This window comes from Microcebus murinus, chromosome 19 (genome assembly GCF_040939455.1).
Source record: "Microcebus murinus isolate Inina chromosome 19, M.murinus_Inina_mat1.0, whole genome shotgun sequence".
In the NCBI taxonomy this organism is placed as follows: domain Eukaryota; kingdom Metazoa; phylum Chordata; class Mammalia; order Primates; family Cheirogaleidae; genus Microcebus; species Microcebus murinus.
Window position 1 is genome coordinate 16,011,970 of NC_134122.1, and position 19,693 is coordinate 16,031,662.

General features: G+C 37.9%; 1 protein-coding gene across 2 annotated transcripts in view; it reads left to right on the forward strand.

The window, feature by feature from the left end:
* The window catches only part of MOSMO (modulator of smoothened), a 75,024-nt gene that overhangs the window by 43,007 nt on the left and 12,324 nt on the right, over nt 1-19,693 (forward strand). The gene's annotated exons all lie outside the window — the stretch shown is intronic.

Below are 19,693 nucleotides of genomic sequence, written 5' to 3' on the forward strand. Positions count from 1 at the left end.
TTTTTTATATATATATCAGTTGGCCAATTAATTTCTTTCTATTTTATAGTAGAGACGGGGTCTCACTCTTGCTCAGGCTGGTTTTGAACTCCTGACCTTGAGCAATCCGCCCGCCTTGGCCTCCCAAGAGCTAGGATTACAGGCGTGAGCCACAGCGCCCGGCCAGAATTTTTTGTAATGTATTTCATTTACTCAATAATCACATGTGGCCAGTGGCTATCCTATTCATGCAGGTCCAGGCTGTCCAAGGGATCATTTATGGAATAAAATAGTTTGGGTTTTTGAATGAACCCAGGGGCCAGTTGTAATTCACTTTGTTTTCTTTAATTCTTTTTGGAGACCTTGTGAAGAAAATTTTGAATTAAGAGAAATTTAAACAGCTATTTCATTACCATGAAAAGCAGGCAGCTATGGGATTTGAGTACACAGGAGAGCTAAAAGACATGTTGACCCCTGTCACTGACTTTATTTTGTTTAAAAGGACTCTGGCCAACATAGTTCTTGCTCTCCTTTTTTTTTTTTTAACTTTAGTAATACAGTTGATTCTCATGTGGTACTTATGTTCTATAAAGTCATCACAAAAATGAATCAATGAATACCAGATCATTTCCCTTAGGGAAAATAAACATGGTTAGATTTCTGTACGTTTCATCAACTGATCAATATATAATCTTGTTTTATGTTTGTGTTTTAGGACACCTTATTTAATATGTATTGTTGATTTATTAACACTAATTAATGTTATATATTAATAATATTATACAATAATATAGATCAGCAGTATAGTGCCAGAAACACTATAACTCATGCCCAAACAAATGTATTATCTAACACGCGTATTTCCTCTGAAAGGGACATCATGGCATTATTGGACTTAGGAACACTAAGCACCATTTCAGCACTACAGTTGAGGCCATTTTAAACAGTGAAATCATCAATAGAAAGCACTAAATCCAAAAATCTTGTCACTAAAGAGACCACAGTTAAGGACACTTGCTTACTACATGAGAGCTAAAACAAGAAGGCAGAGCATCACCTTGTTCAACTTCAGGTGGGTACATGTGTGTCAGGTAACTCAAATTTTTTTGCTACTCTGCACATATGTTATACCCTCAAATGACCACAAAAGTGTCACAACTATTGATTTTGGGGTTACAAATATATTTTAATGAGTAGGCATATTCACAAGTATGGAATCCTTAAATGATGAGGATTGACTATATATGAATGCATTCTAAATTTTAAAATGAAAAGTAAAAAGATAGGACTTACTCATCCCTACCTTTCTCGCCCTTCACCATCTTTCCTTTCCAGAAGTAACCACTCTCAGTTTCCTATGCATTTGCAAGTATGTGAACTTATAGAAATAAATATATATGTTTTAATAAATGGCATGTATTGTTCATGATATATACTATTCTGTGGTTTGCTTTTTCTCAGGATGTCTCAGAGATTTTTCCAAATTAACATGTACAGAATTATCTTATTCATTTTAATATTCTATATTATTTATGTACCATAATTTATTCAGTCATCCTCTATTGACAGGTATTTAGGTTTTTCACTATTACAAATAGCAATGCAGTGAACATTTTTGTATCTGTTTATTTTTCCACAGGAGCAGGTTTTTCTCTGGATTGCATATGTGAAAATGAAATTGCTAAGCAGAAGGGTATATGCACTTTAAATTTCATTAGAAAGGTAGTTGTGTTGAGCCCTCTGGGAAACTGACACTGAGATGGAGTCAGGACTGCAAGCAGTCCATTGAGAACTGTGAAAGATAAGGAGTCAGAAGCTAAAGGACAGGCCAGTGCAGTGGCTCACGCCTGTGAGCCTAGCACTCTGGGAGGCTGAGGCGGGCAGATTGCTCAAGGTCAGGAGTTCGAAACAAGCCTGAGCAAGAGCGAGACCCCGTCTCTACTATAAATAGAAAGAAATTAATTGGCCAACTAATATATATAGAAAAAATCAGCCAGGCATGGTGGCGCATGCCTGTAGTCCCAGCTACTTGGGAGGCTGAGGCAGGAGGATCGCTTGAGTCCAGGAGTTTGAGGTTGCTGTGAGCTAGGCTTACGCCATGGCACTCACTCTAGTCTGGGCAACAAAGCGAGACTCTGTCTCAAAAAAAATTTTTTTAAATAAGAAAAGAAGCTAAAGGACAGGGAAAGTAGACGTGATTCAGATCTTACAGAGTCTCAGCCAACTCATTGGGGCACTCTGGAGTAAAGATTGCCTGTTAGAGGAATAGTACCATGTTGGGTAGAAATGGCCAACCCCTAGTACCTGCTCATGCTCAGTTATTGACCAGGGACTGCAAGGGAAGAAAATGGCTGGATGTTGAAAGATGAAGATCTTAAATACTACAGTCCCAACAGCTGGAGGCTAACTGTACCCTTTGGAGCTCTTCATGGGAGATCTGAGCAATGTACCTCCGTGGTTGCCACTGTAGTATAGCAATTAATAATGCAGATTCTAGAGCCAAACACCCTGGGTCCAACATTTTTGTGTAAGATGTTATTAAACATTTGTGTGTCTCAGTTTCTTCATCTGTAAACTATAGAAATAATAGTACCTACCTCGTAGGTAGGTAGATAGATACAGACAAAAAGTAAGCTGGGATATCAAAAGGACTTAGGATAGTACTTGGGACACATTAACACTGTATAAGAGTTAAGTGATGTTGCTGCTGTTATTATTACAAATTGCTCTCCCAAAAAGCTGCAGCAGTTTTTTTTTTTCCCCACCCTTCCAACAATGTGTAAAAGTATATTCAATTTTCCAGGGCTGGGCACAGTGGCTCACACCTGTAATCCTAGCACTCCGGGAGGCCGAGGTGGGCAGATTGCTCAAGGTCAGGAGTTCGAAACCAGCCTGAGCAAGAGCGAGACCCCGTCTCTACTATAAATAGAAAGAAATTAATTGGCCAACTAATACATATAGAAAAAAAATTAGCCGGGCATGGTGGCGCATCCCTGTAGTCCCAGCTACTCAGGAGGCTGAGGCAGGAGGATTGCTTGGGCCCAGGAGTTTGAGGTTGCTGTGAGCTAGGCTGATGCCGTGGCACTCACTCTAGTCTGGGCAACAAAGTGAGACTCTGTCTCAAAAAAAAAAAAAAAGTATATTCAATTCTCCATATCTTTTCCTGTACTAGATAGTATAAATCTTTTTAGATTTTGCCAATTTAGTAGCTCTAAAAATGGTATTTTGTCTTAATTTGCATTTCTTTATTATGAGGTTAAACATCTTTTAATATTATTGGCCAGTTATATTTCATCATCATTTATATACTTGAGGCTTTTAATTTTTTCCTTATTGATGTTTGGTTCCTATTCATATACTCCAGATATTAAATTGTTATATAATTATAAATATTTTCTCCCACTCTCACATTTTTCAAATTTATTTTTCAATATTGTTTATGGTTTCTTTTGACGTAAAGATGTTTATAATTTTGTGGATTGATTTTTTCTTTATGGATTCAGGGTTTTATCTCTTACCTTGAAAGGACTTTTTTACTATAAGTTTATTGTTATCTTTTTTACATCTAGCTCTGGAAAGCATCTTAAATTGATTATTGTCCATAATTTGAAATAAGTGTCTAACTTTATTTTTTTCCTAACTACAGCCAGTTGCCCTGGTTCTCTTCCTTAGCTCCTTTTTTCCCTCATATTTTGAAATGCCATCTCTACTATATTCTAAATTCCTATATATGTTGGGTGAGAGAATATTAACATTTTTAAAGGTTTTAATATGTGTTACCAAATTGTTCTGAGAAATATACACAGAAATTTATGTTTCTACTGAAGAGTATTTTCCTGCACTCCCAAACTTGTTTTTTTTTTTTTTTTTGTTTGTTTTTGTTTTTTTTTTTGAGACAGAGTCTCACTTTGTTGTCCAGGCTAGAGCGAGTGCCGTGGCGTCAGCCTAGCTCACAGCAACCTCAAACTCCTGGGCTTGAGTGATCCTTCTGCCTCAGCCTCCCGAGTAGCTGGGACTACAGGCATGCGCCACCATGCCCGGCTAATTTTTTATATATATATCAGTTGGCCAATTAATTTCTTTCTATTTATAGTAGAGACGGGGTCTCGCTCTTGCTCAGGCTGGTTTTGAACTCCTGACCTTGAGCAATCCGCCCGCCTCGGCCTCCCAAGAGCTAGGATTACAGGCGTGAGCCACAGCGCCCGGCCAAACTTGTTTTTTTGTTTTGTTTGTTTGTTTGTTTGTGTTTTCCAGTTTGTGCCAAGTTAATAGTCAAAATATAGAAATGTTGTTTTGGTCTACATTTCTTTGACTATTTAAAAGGTTGAATTTTAAAAAATATGTATGTTTTTGATGTTCTATGTGCCATTTTATATCAATCACTTGTTCATATTCTTTGTCCATTTTTCAGTTTTGATATTTGATTTCACATTTATATGAAAGGACTCCTTATATAAAAAGAATATTATGCCTTCATGGGTATTGTATAGAGGTTATTGTTTACCTTTAAGTTACAATTATGTTTTTCTTTATAGAGTCTGACTGTATATATACATTAAAAGGTCTTCCTAGTTCCTAAGACCAGTCAACTAGAATATTTTCTTTTCTTTTTGTTTTATGATTTTAATTTTTATATTAATTCATCTGCCATCTTATTTTAGTGTGTGGTTTTAAGTAGGAATCTATCTTAATTTTCTAAGTAATAAGCCAGTTAAACAGTAGACTGAGTAATTCATTCTTTTCACAGATATGTAATGCCATCTTACATATACTTGGCTTGTTGGGGTGTTTTATTCTATATTGTTGATTGATGTATCTATTCCTGCACCATTACCACACACTCTTCATTAAGTAAACACTGTGTGTGTGCTCGTGTTGGTGAGTGTCTGTATAGGTGAATGTGGGTATGTCCGTGTGTGCAGGTGTGTCTCTGTGTCAAAACACTGACTTTAATTTTGGAGGTTAAAAGGAAAACCCCTAAAGATTCTCTAAAGATAGAGTAAGTGAAGTTGAATTGAATTGGATTCTGCTTGGGTGCCCTCTGTCAACATTCTGCCTTGTGGTCTTTAAATAGCATACTTTATTAATTCCATTGGACTTAGATAATGGTTGCTCTTAAGCTATTATAAAGTTAGAGATAGAAATATATAAAGCAATTATCAGCACCATATACTTTACTTGGCAATTTAAAATATTAAACTCCAAAAGAAAATAGTTTCAGTGTTTACGGAACACTTTCTGGTTAAACGTAATTGGATGTTACTCTTAAGATCTAATCATTTCTATGATTAGAGGGAAATATTGAACGTAAACCTATCTGTAGAGCAGAGATTTTCATCCAGGCATGTTTTTGGCTGTCCCATTTCCCTAGGACATTTGGCAGTGTCTCAAGACATTTTTGATTGTCACAACTGTTGCAGGGAGTGAGTGCTACTGGCTTCTAGTGGGTAGAGGGCAGGAGTTCTGCTAAACATCCTACAACAACCCCAACAATAAAGAATTATTTGATCTGAAATGTTAGTAATGCTAAGGTTGAGAAACCCTACTGTAGAGAAAACTCAAACCAAGAACTCATTTCTTAGTGCAATCAGTTTGATAACTGCTATATTTAATAAATGCACAGAGGAAAACACAGGCATCTTAATATTGGAGTGGGAGAAGACCTTTCCAAAAGTGTGATACAAAACCTGGAAGCCATAAATATATGATTGTTAAATTTAATTCTATACAAAAATAAAATTTCTACATTCCAAAAGAAAAATTTATTATAAACAAAAGAAATATGACAAACTAGGATAAAATATCTGTAGCTCAAATCCCAGACAAATGGCAGATTTCTTTAATATTTAAAGAGTGTTTGTACTTCAATAAGGGAAATACCAACAATTCAATAAAAAAAGCAAGGGTTGCTTGATAACTTGGGACATAGCAGGAAAAAAAAAAAGCTAAGGATATGAACAGATGGTTAATAATAAAGTTTCTACAAATGACCTTTAAAGTGTTTCAGCCTCTCTGGTAAGAGAAATACAAATTAAAACTAAAACGAGATACTATTTTTCATATACCATATTGGCGGAGTTCAAAAAGTATGGTAAATATTTTATTGGTGAGGGTGTGGTGAAATAGGAATTAATTGCTGGTCAAGGGTAAATTGATATAATGTCCATGGAGAATAATTTGGCAATATCTATCAAAATTTTAAACACACACACTCTTTAACCTAGGATTCTTATTTCTATGAATTTATTTTACAGATATAGTTTTATATGTGAAATGAATTTTGTAGCAGATTTATAAGGCTGTCCATTGCAGTATTGTTTAAAATAATAAGACTGGAAATAGGCTGGGCCCTGGTGGCTCACACCTGTAATGCAAGCACTCTGGGAGGCCGAGCAGGGCAGATCGTTTGAGCTTAGGAGTTCCAGACCAGCCTGAGCAAGAGTGAGACCCTGTCTCTACTAAAAAAAGTAGAAAGAAATTAGCTGGACAACTAAAAATATATATATACATAAAAAAATTAGCCAGGCATGTTAGCACATGCCTGTAGTCCCAGCTACTCAGGAGGCTGAGGCAGGAGGATCACGTTAGCCCAGGGGTTTGAAGTTGCTGTGAGCTAGGTTGACACCACGGCACTCTAGCCCCAGCAACAGAGTGAGACTCTGTCTCAGAAAAAAAAAAAAGACTGGAAATAATCCAATAAAAGGAAACACTGGATTGTTGCCTCAATAGAAAATTATAATGAAGTCATTTAAAAGCGTGAGGTAGGTCCTGTATGTACTAATTTGTAAGGTTCTCTATAATATATTAAGTAAAACAGCAAGGTGCAGATGGTAGCAGGTGCTGGCAAGAATGTAGAGCAACTGGAACACTTATATATTGCTGGCAAAAAAGTGAATTGGGGCCGGGCGCGGTGGCTCACGCCTGTAATCCTAGCTCTCTGGGAGGCCGAGGCGGGCGGATTGCTCGAGGTCAGGAGTTCGAAACCAGCCTGAGCAAGAGCGAGACCCCGTCTCTACTATAAATAGAAAGAAATTAATTGGCCAACTAATATATATACAAAAAATTAGCCGGGCATGGTGGCGAATGCCTGTAGTCCCAGCTACTTGGGAGGCTGAGGCAGGAGGATTGCTTGAGCCCAGGAGTTTGAGGTTGCTGTGAGCTAGGCTGACGCCACGGCACTCACTCTAGCCTGGGCAACAAAGCGAGACTCTGTCTCAAAAAAAAAAAAAAAAAAAAAGTGAATTGGGACAATTCCTCTGGATAACAATTTGATATTATCTAGTAAATTTATTTTTTTATTTTATTTTATTTTATTTTATTTATTTTTTTTTTTTTGAGACAGAGTCTCGCTTTGTTATCCAGGCTAGAGTGAGTGCCGTGGCGTCAGCCTAGCTCACAGCAACCTCAAACTCCTGGGCTCAAGCAATCCTCCTGCCTCAGCCTCCCACGTAGCTGGGACTACAGGCATGCGCCACCATGCCCGGCTAATTTTTTATATATATATCAGTTGGCCAATTAATTTCTTTCTATTTATAGTAGAGACGGGGTCTCGCTCTTGCTCAGGCTGGTTTTGAACTCCTGACCTTTGAGCAATCCGCCCGCCTCGGCCTCCCAAGAGCTAGGATTACAGGCGTGAGCCACAGCGCCCGGCCTTATCTAGTAAATTTAAAGATGTATATGAACCTTATGACAAGCAGCTTTACTTGTTAATAAATTCTAAAGGAATTCTTGCTCATTTTTCCCAGGACCAGAAATGTTCATAGTGCCATTTTAACAGTCATGTTGAACAAGAAAAGCAAGTTGTGGAAAAATACATATAATAAGATTCTATTTATATGAAGTTCAGAAATATTTAGGGAAAAAACATAGTAAAATTACAAGCAAGGAAATTAATAAGCACAAAATCAAGGAAAGTGGTCACCTTAGGAGAGAGAGCAAGGAATTAGGGCACATAGGGGATTCAAAAAGTAGTATTTTTCTTAAACTGGTATGTGGGTATGTGGATATTCATTATATTGTGGACTTTTTAAACCTCAGGTAATTTTATAAATGTTATTTATAGTTACTAATTATTTAAAAAATGTTGGAAAGCAAAGTGTAGAACATTATGTATGTTACCATGACTGTGTGGGTGTGTTTTTTTAAATAAAGGATACACACACATGCTCGTGTATATGCATGCATACATTATCCTTCCCTGTAAAGATGCACAAGAAACTGATAACAGTGTTGCTTCAAGGGAAGCAAACTGAGTAGTTGGTGGCTAGTTGTTGAAAGGATATTTACTTATCATTCTAGTCTACCCTATATACCCTTTTATACCTTTTGAACTTTTGTAGCAAATGCATTAATATATAGTACATAGTCGAATTTTAGTTTAAAAAATATATGCATAGTAAAAAAGAAAGGAAAGTCACTTATCATTTGTGAAATATGGCTGGAGAAATTCCAATGTCATTTCTAACTTTAGTGATTTTGCAGGTTTTGCCAAACCATGTATGAAATGAAAAGACAACACATTTTTGTCAACTAGGTAGTGAACCTCCCATGCCAATTTTTCCTTGAAGGTTAAATTACATGAAATATTACATATTCATCACAGATAAATAATATTCTATTCTTAGCCCTTATCCAAAGTCTCACCAACCTTACTTCTCTTTATATTGCTTACTGAGGAATATCTTAAGTGTTTTTAATATCTTTTTGAGAAAAAAAAATGTCCTTAATTCCCTTCATATCTCAATGCTTAGTAAACAGTACTTACACTCAGAGAAATGATGTGCAATCTGAATGCATATGTACCTCACAAGTCTATTTATTCAGGCTCAGTCTGTAACAGGAAACAAAAGTCAGCATTTGTACCCACTACCTTGAATATTTAGAAAGAGAATGAATCTGCTAATTGAACACCTTTCTTTTTTCTCAAGATTGTTCACAAATATTTTTTTCATATTTTCTTTTTAGGGGAATTATTTGTGTCTCATTACTTAATTAAAATTATTTAAACATGTCAAAGACATTTGTTAAGTGTTCAATCTATTCTTTTTCATAAAGATAGGATATTTTCCTTTACATTTATTATATCTGGTATAAATGGTTAAAACTTTATAAATGTAATCTGTATTTAGCTGACTCATGAATTCTGTTACTAATACAGGACTCCAACCTCCTGAAAAGTCTTGCATCTCTCTTGTTTTTGAGGGAGAACAAGTGTGGTCAGCCTCTGTGTCATATTGTATGTTGATATAGTACCAATGGGAACTGACAGGGATTGACACTGTTTTCACTGGGTATCATGGCATCTCCTGGTCACATTGCTCAGGATCACTGCTTCTGTGGGTACTGCTACATCCACTAAGCACCCCTACTGCTTCCTCTAGGTTAAATGTTGATGGACTAGTGTCCTCTAAATGACAGGGTACTGAAGTTACATACATTATGCTCTACTGAAATGGGAGAACTACTTCATTTTATGTTATACCCTGACTACTAGCAGTACTAGAAGTACCACAACAGACTTGCCACTTGCTCCAATATCTTACAGACTTTTAACGGACCTGGCTATTTTTTCCCCACCAACTTTGCATCCTCCTTGGGTTTAGATACAAATCTGCCAAAGGTAAACACAAGTGACAAAATGTAGTACTCAGAATCACTCCTCCTCTGTGATGGATGATAAAGACTTTATTATTTATACCAAGACAAAATTTTAATGTGAAAAAAATAAAAGAAAATAAAAAAGGAAAAATAATAAAAGAAAAAAAAAGACTTTATTACTACCGGTGGGTAACATTTGCTTCCTAAACTTTTTCTTCCATAAGAGTAAATTCTTTCCAGGTTAATTCTTTAAATAAGTTTCTTGAAAAAGAGTGATGCTTGGAGCTTCAGTCACAAAAATTCTGTTCTATATCAGGTCTTGGAAAGTGGATCAGTAGGTGTTGATCATGGCAAGTTGAAAATTATAGTCACTTTAACCTTTAGCCAACACTTTAGGATGGAAAAGAAATGACTTTCCATCGTTACTCTTATTTATATGCTTGAGTTTTTCATTAATCTTAGAAGAAGTGGAATTAGGCTGCCTTATTGACTAGAACATTAGAAAGCATGGAGATCACAGCTACCACAAATGTAAGCTCATTAACGAGGGATTGATTTTATATATTCCTGCAAAAGCTTAGGTAGTATTTCCTGATGCATAAAGTTGAAGGAGATATCATCTTACATTTTTAATCTGAAGCCAAAGTTAAGTACAATAAGAACACAAAGCTCCTCTTAAAGATTAAATGGGAAAACAGCTGTCAGAATCAGAACTTTTGTCTTTCTCCAAAGCTCTCCACTCTTAAATCCATCCTCTTTGTAATTGAGGAGCCATACTAATGGCACAGAATAAACACTTGTCTCGGTGTTAAACTTTTTGTCCTCACATTTGTGAGGCTTTAAACTTTTACAGTTCTGATTCATTTAAAAATAAATAGGTCTACATAAACTGAACACAAATTTATGATTTTTTTTCACCTTAGTCCAAGAAAGTGTGGAACTCAAAGGTACTATGAGAAAATAATAGATTTAAGAGGAAGGTGGGGCCCAGTGAGGTGGCTCACGCCTGTAATCCTAACTCTCTAGGAGGCCGAGGCGGGAGGATCACTCAAGGTCAGGAGTTCAAGACCAGCCTGAGCAAGAATGAGACCCCATCTCTACTAAAAATAGAAAGAAATTAATTGGCCAACTAAAAATATACAGAAAAAAAAATTAGCTGGGCATGGTGGTGCATGCCTATAGTCCCAGCTACTCGGGAGGCTGAGGCAGGAGGATCGCCTGAGCCCAGGAGTGTGAGGTTGTTGTGAGCTAGGCTGACGCCATGGCACTCTAGCCTGGCGTTACTCTTATTTATATGCTTGAGTTTTTCATTAATCTTAGAGGAAGTGGAGTTAGGCTGCCTTATTGACGTGAACATTAGAAAGCATGGAGATCATAGCTACCATAAATGTAAGAGTGAGACTCTGTCTCAAAAAAAAAAAAAAAAAAGAGGAAGGTGGAATCCTGCAGTCTATTTTTTTCCTTCCCTTCCTTCCTTTCCCTCTTTCTTTCCTTCTCTCTTCCCTCTCTTCCTTTCTTTCTCTCTCCTTCTTTTCTTTCTTTCTTTTTTATTTTTTTTAAGAGAGAGGATTTCACCCTGTTGCCCAGGCTGGCGTTGAACTTCTGAGCACAAGCAATTCCACGCCCATCCCAAGTAGCTAGGACTACCGGCATACACAGCCATGCTGGCTCAATGTTTGTTTCCTTAACCTAAAAGTGCATCTATTGAAATTGCAATATATTATTAATAATATTAACATTTAACATGTATCAAGTTCTTACTCTGTGCCAGGCATTTGTTCTAAATGCTTTATATATATTCTCTCCCCTAATCCACACAGTCTAGGAGGTCATTCTGCATTTACAGAGGAAACTGAGGTACACACAGGTTAATTAATTTGCCCAAAATCTCACTGCCAGTAAGTGGTAGTCCTGGACTTGAGTCTTAATTCAGAATTGAACTCCAACGGCTGATACAATCCATCTCTGTTAAGACAATGGATATATGACTGAAGAGTTTAGAATTTGATTTAGTATCAGAGAATTACTGCACTTATGTAAATTGTTAAGGGAGTACAGTCTATTAGAGAAATGATTTAAAGTTGTTTAGTATTGGGATATCAACTAGTTGAAAAAAAACAGCTATTTTGACAGACCTGGAGATAATAAAATGGAATCTTTGCTATACCCTCAGGGAAGTTATTTATTGTGACTAACCCTACAGATTCCTTTCTGAGAACGTGGTGCTGCACATTTTCTGAACTATGCAAATAAGACAAATAGAAGTTTTCATTTTGATGTTTGAGAGTAGACTATAAATAGCTGAGTTTCCTTGGAGATAGGATAAGAGCCTAAAGTTGATGCAGGGAATCCTTTTGTTCTTAAAACAAAGAAATTGGGATTTTTCTTTAAGGTGAATGAGCTGGCAGTGGGGTATTCTTTGAACATTTATGAAAGAAGTGGCTAGTGTGGCAGGGGGTTACGTTTTATAGTGAACAGAACCCAGGGGGGTCATTCCTGTGAACTAACAGGAGGAACCCAAAGATGGCATCTCTTTCTTTGTATATTTTTTTGACCTCCTGTGAAAGTTCCTCTTAGACTTACTATCACTGTGCTTAAAGAGTTATAATTAAGTCTGCTCTGATGTAAATCTGAATGCTTCCTGGAAGTATTTTTAGGAATACTGTTCATTTTCTTCATTCAATGAATGGTGTTCAGGGAAGTTAGCACCATGTGGTAGAAATAGTTTGGAAGTGAGTCATTGAAAACCTGGGTTTTTGTCACAGCACTGCTAGTTACTTTGTACCCCTGGATTTTCATTTAATCTTTCTGGGCCTCAGTATTCTCTGAACACTAATTTGGGGAGACTAGGACAGATGATCTCTGAGATTCCTTCCAGCTCTAAATTTTCTAATTTTTTTTTTCTGAGACAGAGTCTCACTTCATTGCCCTGAGTAGAGTGCTGTGGCATCAGCCTAGTTCACAGCAGCCTCAAACTCCTGGGCTCAAGGGATCCTCCTGCCTCAGCCTCCTGAGTAGCTGGGATTACAGGTGCACACCACAACACCCAGCTGATTTTTCTATTTTTAGTAGAGACGGGGTCTCGCTTTTGCTCAGGCTGGTCTTGAACTCCTGAGCTCAAGTGATCCTCCCACCTTGGCCTCCCAGAGTGCTGGGATTATAGGCATGAGCCTCTGCCTGGCATAAATTTCCTAATTTTATGACAGCTCTTTGCCATGAGGTCTGCATGATTGAGAACTGGTATTGTCTGCTTCATTGCTTGTTTCTTGATCATTGTCCATAGGTGAACCTTTTCTGTGAGGTCATTAATGTTTGCCTTTTTGTCAGAATATTTTACAAATAATTCCACAGGACTTTTCTGCCCACAAGAATTATTTGACCTATCAAATTTGTTTGACTTTTATTCTTTTTACCAGAATCACCTTAAGCCAGCTCAGTTTAACGTACAAAACATGGAGATTATTCATTCAAGTGAAATATGTGGGTTTCTTCTGTCAAATTAATCAGAGAAGAAACAATAAGTATCCAATATGATATTTTTGAATTCCTCCCCGGGGGTTTCTCATGATACCCTAATTGAAATGGAATAGAAACTGTAGACATTGTAATTTAAATTCTATTTTAGCTCTCTACCTCATCTACTTTGGCTTACTCTAACTTCTTTGGCATACTCTTAATTTCTTTTAGATCCAAAGCATGTGCTTAAATTCATGCATGATTGAAAAATTTCACAGTGTGTAATATAAATGCAGTTAACACATTTTACTTAAAATTTAATGTGTAATACTTGATAAACATTTTAGAATTTTAAAATATAAAGCAAATGTGTGGGTTTTTTTTTTAAGGACCCAATTGTATGGATTTATCTACACTTAGATAAGACAGTAAAAGTATAAAGGTTGCACTGAACTCCCCACTTCACCTCCAATTCTACTCAACCAGAGTAGGCCAACCTTAGCAGTATGACAGATATTCTTCCACATATTTTCTACACATTGCATGGACAGCTTAAACGTGGTAAGATTTTCTTTAATGAGTTCTTCGTGCATTATATGTTAAGAACTTCAGTGATTAGCACAGTCATAATGAGGACAGATTCTGGTAGCATGTTGGACTTATCAATAAAGCAGATTTTAAAATAGAGATTCACTGCTGGTTTGTATTTAATGTCTTTCTGAGGTTAGACTCAAGGCCAGTTTAGGGAGCAAGAGCTGATAGAATAAGGTGTAATGAGAGGGCAATGCTGGGTATGATTTAGTCAACTGTAAAATGAGAAATGTCTTCTGTACTACAGTCCTGCTTACAAACAGCTGGTAATAGTTGTCTTTTAAATAGGGATAGAGGGAACAGCCAGTAGGATGTAAGGGAAAAGAAAATCAAATATAAAGGTTAGTGATCTTTTTTTTTTTCTTTTACTGGTTATATAATAAAACATTTTGTGATTCCATTATATTAGCTAAGTATTCTCAATTCCAAGGTTCCCAGCATTGCTATTCCTGTGATATCCTTCCCCAGAGCTTTTATTTCAGCAAGTCTGAACTTGCCCTGTGTGTAATCTTCAACATGAATGATAAACCAAAGCAACTTAACAGGGAAATAATGTCCTGTGTACTTTTTATGACTAACATCCTTAGCAACCATCAAATGTCACCCTTTTTTATTTTGTAGTGTGAATTTCATGAGTAAACTATTGTGCTAAATTAGTGTGTTTTCTGTCCTGTGTGTGTGTGTGTGTGTGTGTGTGTATATATATATGTATTTTTTTTTTTTTAACCAAAACAGTATCCGATTTCCTATCCTGAAAACATGTAATTGTTATTCAGTACTTACAGTTCCAGTTACTTTCCAGGTATTATCTCATTATCTTATTTAATTCCCACACAAATCCAAATGGTAGGTTGTATTATTTTTCTGCTGAAGCAATCTTAGAAAGATTAAATGACTCACCCAAGTTTGTGGCAGAACTGAGAGTAAAATCGTGACCTGTTGAGTTTAACTTTTGGAATGTCAAAGTAAGGAACTCCAGAAGTCTGCTCCCCCAGAAAAGCAACAAGAACACTGGCCGAAAATTATCAGATCAACTTTTTCAGAACTCTGGAAATTAACTAAAGCTTGCAGCAATCCAAGGAAAATTTATTCAAGAAAATTGCCTGAATTTTGGTAAGAATAGAAAGATTTGTGACAGTTTAAATTGTGCTAAATCTATCTCCCTGTCCCTGGTAGCCTGGAAAGTTAGTAGCCTCACAACTGTGGTAGCTGTAAAAAACAGCAGCCTAGTAACCAATTGAGAGGGCAGAGGATTTAGTACTCCTTAAAGCCCCACCCTCATAGAATTGTTACTATTTGAGGTGTCTGGCAGCTCACTGAAAACCTCCATTTTCAGGGCTTATCTTTATAATATTTGACCAGATTCATAGCTTGCTCTGTTCTATCCCCAGGGCATTTTAAAAAACAATCAACAGCCATTGTTTAAAACAAAAGGCTGATGAAAAAGCATAAAAGAAAAATGAGAGAATGGTACGTCCATAGGACTCTTTGAAAAGCTTCAGCATATTCCTTGGAATCTAGAAAATGTCACACATGTTCAGGGCTGTCCATATGCCCAGGGAAAGAACCAGGAAGGCCCTAATCTGTCACCTCTAGCTGATACTGGGGCTCTCTGCAAGCAGGAAGTGAGGGCCAAGGCAGAGATGTAAATTGCCAGCTGGAACATTGATAATGTGCCTCAACACACACACAGAAAGTACCTCAGCGAAAGCTGAGCAACTTATTGGTTCAAGGCCTTTAATGAAATCTCATTCCAACCGTTTGCTGACTACTAAAATAATCTAACAGACACTTCAAAGGCCACACACATCAAAGGATGCAGACTTTACAGAATTATTCCAGGAAAGTTAATAAACAGTAACAACAACAAATCCTGGGGAAAAGAGGAATCTGATTTCTGTAGTTGTCACATTATTTCAAATTTCCAGTTTTCAACTAAAATTTACAAGACATGCAAAGAAATAGGAAAGTATGGCATGTACACAGGAAAATTAAAAGAAGTCAATAGAAAATGTCCTTGAGGTAGTCCAGACATTGGATTTACTAGACAGAGTCGAAATGAGCTATCATAAATATGCTACAAAAAATAAAGGAAGCCATGTGTGAAGAATTAAAGGAAAATATTAAAACACAGTGTTTTATCACATAGAGAATATCTAATAAAGAGATAGAAATTATTTTTTATTTTTATTTTTTTTTATTTTATTTTATTTTTTTTTTGAGACAGAGTCTCACTTTGTTGCCCAGGCTAGAGTGAGTGCTGTGGCGTCAGCCTGGCTCACAGCAACCTCAATCTCTGGGGCTCAGCGATCCTACTGCCTCAGCCTCCCGAGTAGCTGGGACTACAGGCATGTGCCACCATGCCCGGCTAATTTTTTTTCTATATGTATTAGTTGGCCAATTAATTTCTTTCTATTTATAGTAGAGACGGGGTCTCGCTCTTGCTCAGGCTGGTTTCGAACTCCTGACCTTGAGCAATCCACCCGCCTCGGCCTTCCAGAGTGCTAGGATTACAGGCGTGAGCCACCGCGCCCGGCCAGAAATTATTTTTTAAAATAGAATTTCAGAAGTTGCAAAGTTCAATAGCTGAAATGAATTGGCTTAAGAATCAGCAGGAACTGGGCGCGGTGGCTCATGCCTGTAATCCTAGCACTCTGGGAGGCTGAGGTGGGTGGACCGCTCAAGATCAGGAGTTTGAAACCAGCCTGAGCAAGAGCGAGACCTCATCTCTAATATAAAAATAGAAAGAAATTAATTAGCCAACTAAATACATATATGTATAATTAGCCGGGCATGGTGGCACATGCCTGTAGTCCCAGCTACTCAGGAGGCTGAGGCAGAAGGATTGCTTGAGCCCAGGAGTTTGAGGTTGCTGATGCCACAGCACTCTACCCCGGGGAACAAAGTGAGACTCTATCTCAAAAAAGATAAATAAAAAATAAAAAAAATTAAAGAAAGAATCAGCAAACTTGAAGACACATCAGTTGAGATTATCCCAGCTGAGGAACAGAAGGAAAAAATAATACTGAGCAAAGTTTTTCTATACTACTGAATTTATGTTGGTATTAATCTAAACTACGTTGCTGGGTTTCTTTTTTTTTTTTTTTTTTTTGAGACAGAGTCTCACTTTGTTGCCCAGGCTAGAGTGAGTGCCATGGCATCAGCCTAGCTCACAGCAACCTCAAACTCCTGGGCTCAAGCAATCCTACTGCCTCAGCCTCCCGAGTAGCTGGGACTACAGGCATGTGCCACCATGCCCGGCTAATGTTTTTCTATATATATTAGTTGGCCAATTAATTTTTTTCTATTTATAGTAGAAACGGGGTCTTGCTCTTGTTCAGGCTGGTTTCGAACTCCTGACCTCAAGTAATCTGCCCACCTCGGCCTCCCAGAGTGCTAGGATTACAGGCGTGAGCCACCGCGCCCAGCCCCTGGGTTTCTTTTGATATAAAATTCACCATATTGAACTGTACACTTTAGGCCAGGCATGGTAGCTCACACCTATGATCCTAGCACTTTTTTTTTTTTTTTTTTTTTTTTTTGAGACAGAGTCTTGCTTTGTTGCCCAGGCTGGAATGAGTGCTGTGGCATCAGCCTAGCTCACAGCAACCTCAAACTCCTGGGCTTAAGCAATCCTGCTGCCTCAACCTCCCGAGTAGCTGGGTCTACAGGCATGCGCCACCATGCCCGGCTAATTTTTCTATATATATTAGTTGGCCAATTAGTTTCTTTCTATTTATAGTAGAGATGGGTTCTCGCTCTTGCTCAGGCTGGTTTCGAACTCCTGACCTCGAGCTATCCGCCCGCCTCAGCCTCCCAGAGTGCTAGGATTACAGGTGTGAGCCACTGTGCCCAGCCTGATCCTAGCACTTTTGAAGGCCAAAGTGAGAATCTCTGGAGGCCAGGAGTTTGAGAACAGCCTGAGCAACATAGATACTATCTCTACAAAAAAAAAAAATCAAAAAATCAGCTGGGCATGATGGTGTATACCTATAGTCCTGCCTACTTGGGAGGTTGAGGCAGGAGGATTGTTTGAGCCCAGGAGTTTAAGGTTGCAGTGAACCGTGACATGCGACTGCACTCTAGCCCAGGCAATAGAAGAGACCCTGTCTCCAAAAATAAAGTGTACGATTTAGTAGCTTTTAGTATATTCACAGTATTGTGCAACTATCACCAATATCTAATTCTAGAATATTTGTATCACTCCAAGAAAGAGAAACCACTAATCTACTTTCTGCCTCTTTGGATTTGCCTATTCTGGACATTTCATATAAATGGAATCATACAATATGTGATCTTTTGTGTCTGGCTTCTTTCACTAGCATTGTGTTTCAAGGTTTATCTGTGTTGTAACATGTATTAGTACTTCATTTTTTTTTTTAATTGCTGAAAAATAATCCATTGTATGGATTCATCAGTTAATGAACATTTGGGTTGTTTCTACTTTTTGGCTATTATGAATAATGCTACTATGAACATTCATTTACAAATTTTTGTGTAAAGATATGTATTCTTTTTCAGCCTTGACTGCACTGCAATTCACTTCCTACACTAATAACCTGAAGCTAGTACACCCCTCACAAGGACTCAGTCCTTCACAAAACTGCCCCCAATTCAGATGCTGCTGCAAGTTCAGAGTGTTCCCACTCTACCTGCACTTCTGACTGACTGTAAATTCAAGGGTTGTTCTCATGACCCCTTCAGGTTCAATATGGTGCTTTGATAGGAGCCATGGAAGCACCTACTACTAGCACTCAACTCAGAACGGGGTTGTGAGAGCTTGCCAGGGAAGGTGTCCCAGAAGTGACTTCTAAGCTGCAACTGGAATTTTGAGTCATAGGTAGTAGCCAGGAAAAGAGGTCTTTAGGCAGACATAACAGCATATATGAAGGCCTAGTGTGTGTGTATGTGAGTTTATGTATGTGTATATGATATATAGAGAGAAAGATATATGAGATTTAAGAATTAATTTAAGGCCGGGTGCGGTGGCTCACGCCTGTAATCCTAGCACTCTGGGAGGCCGAGGCGGGCGGATCGCTCGAGGTCAGGAGTTCGAAACCAGCCTGAGCAAGAGTGAGACCCCGTCTCTACTATAGATAGAAAGAAATTAATTGGCCAACTAATATATATAGAAAAAAAAATTAGCCGGGCATGGTGACGCATGCCTGTAATCCCAGCTACTCGGGAGGCTGAGGCAGTAGGATTGCTTGAGCCCAGGAGATTGAGGTTGCTGTGAGCAAGGCTGACTCCACGGCACTCACTCTGGCCTGGGCAACAAAGTGAGACTGTGTCTCAAAAAAAAAAAAAAAGAATTAAGAATTTGAACATCAAATATGAAAAGTAATTAAAAGTAAAGTTTGAGAAAAAGTAGAAGCAATATAATCTAGACTTTTATAGGACTTTTTAAAGAGGTTAGAGTTAGAGCAGAGAGTGTAGAAGAACCAGATCCCAGAAAGATCCCTAAAGAATACCAAATGTTAACAAATGGCAGGAAAAAACGTGTTGTGTGAAAAAAGGTAGAGAAGGCAAAACTAAAGAGGCAGGAGGAAAGGCAGTACAATATGTAGGGAGTTACCAAAGCCAAAGGAAATGTATTTGAAGAAGCTGTTTCATATGCTGCTAAAATGTTAAGACAAGGACTTAAAGAGCAATCCATTAGATAGAGTTGGCGATATGGAGAGAGTGAGTTAGGCAAGAGCTGTTGGAGCAAAAGCCAAGCTGCAGTAGGTTAAAGAGTAAAGGAGACTCTGGGAAGGGGGGGGGGCAGGGAATCTTGATAGGCTGGGGGCAAGGGAGGTTAGGCAGAGCACGGCAGAAACAGAAAGCTTGATGTCACTGAAGGATGACTTGACATGGGATAGTTTTGTTTTGTGATAGGGGAGACTTAAGTACATTCACATTTGAGATCCAAAAGAGGATAGATACAAGAAGAGAAAGAAAATAAGTGGGACAAGATCCCGAAGAACGTGAGAGAGGATTAGGATGAAGAATAAATGTGTACAGATAATGTCACAAGTTTGATGCTGGACAGTTGAGGAGATGCAATCAGAGGGCCTCTTTTTTCTGAGAA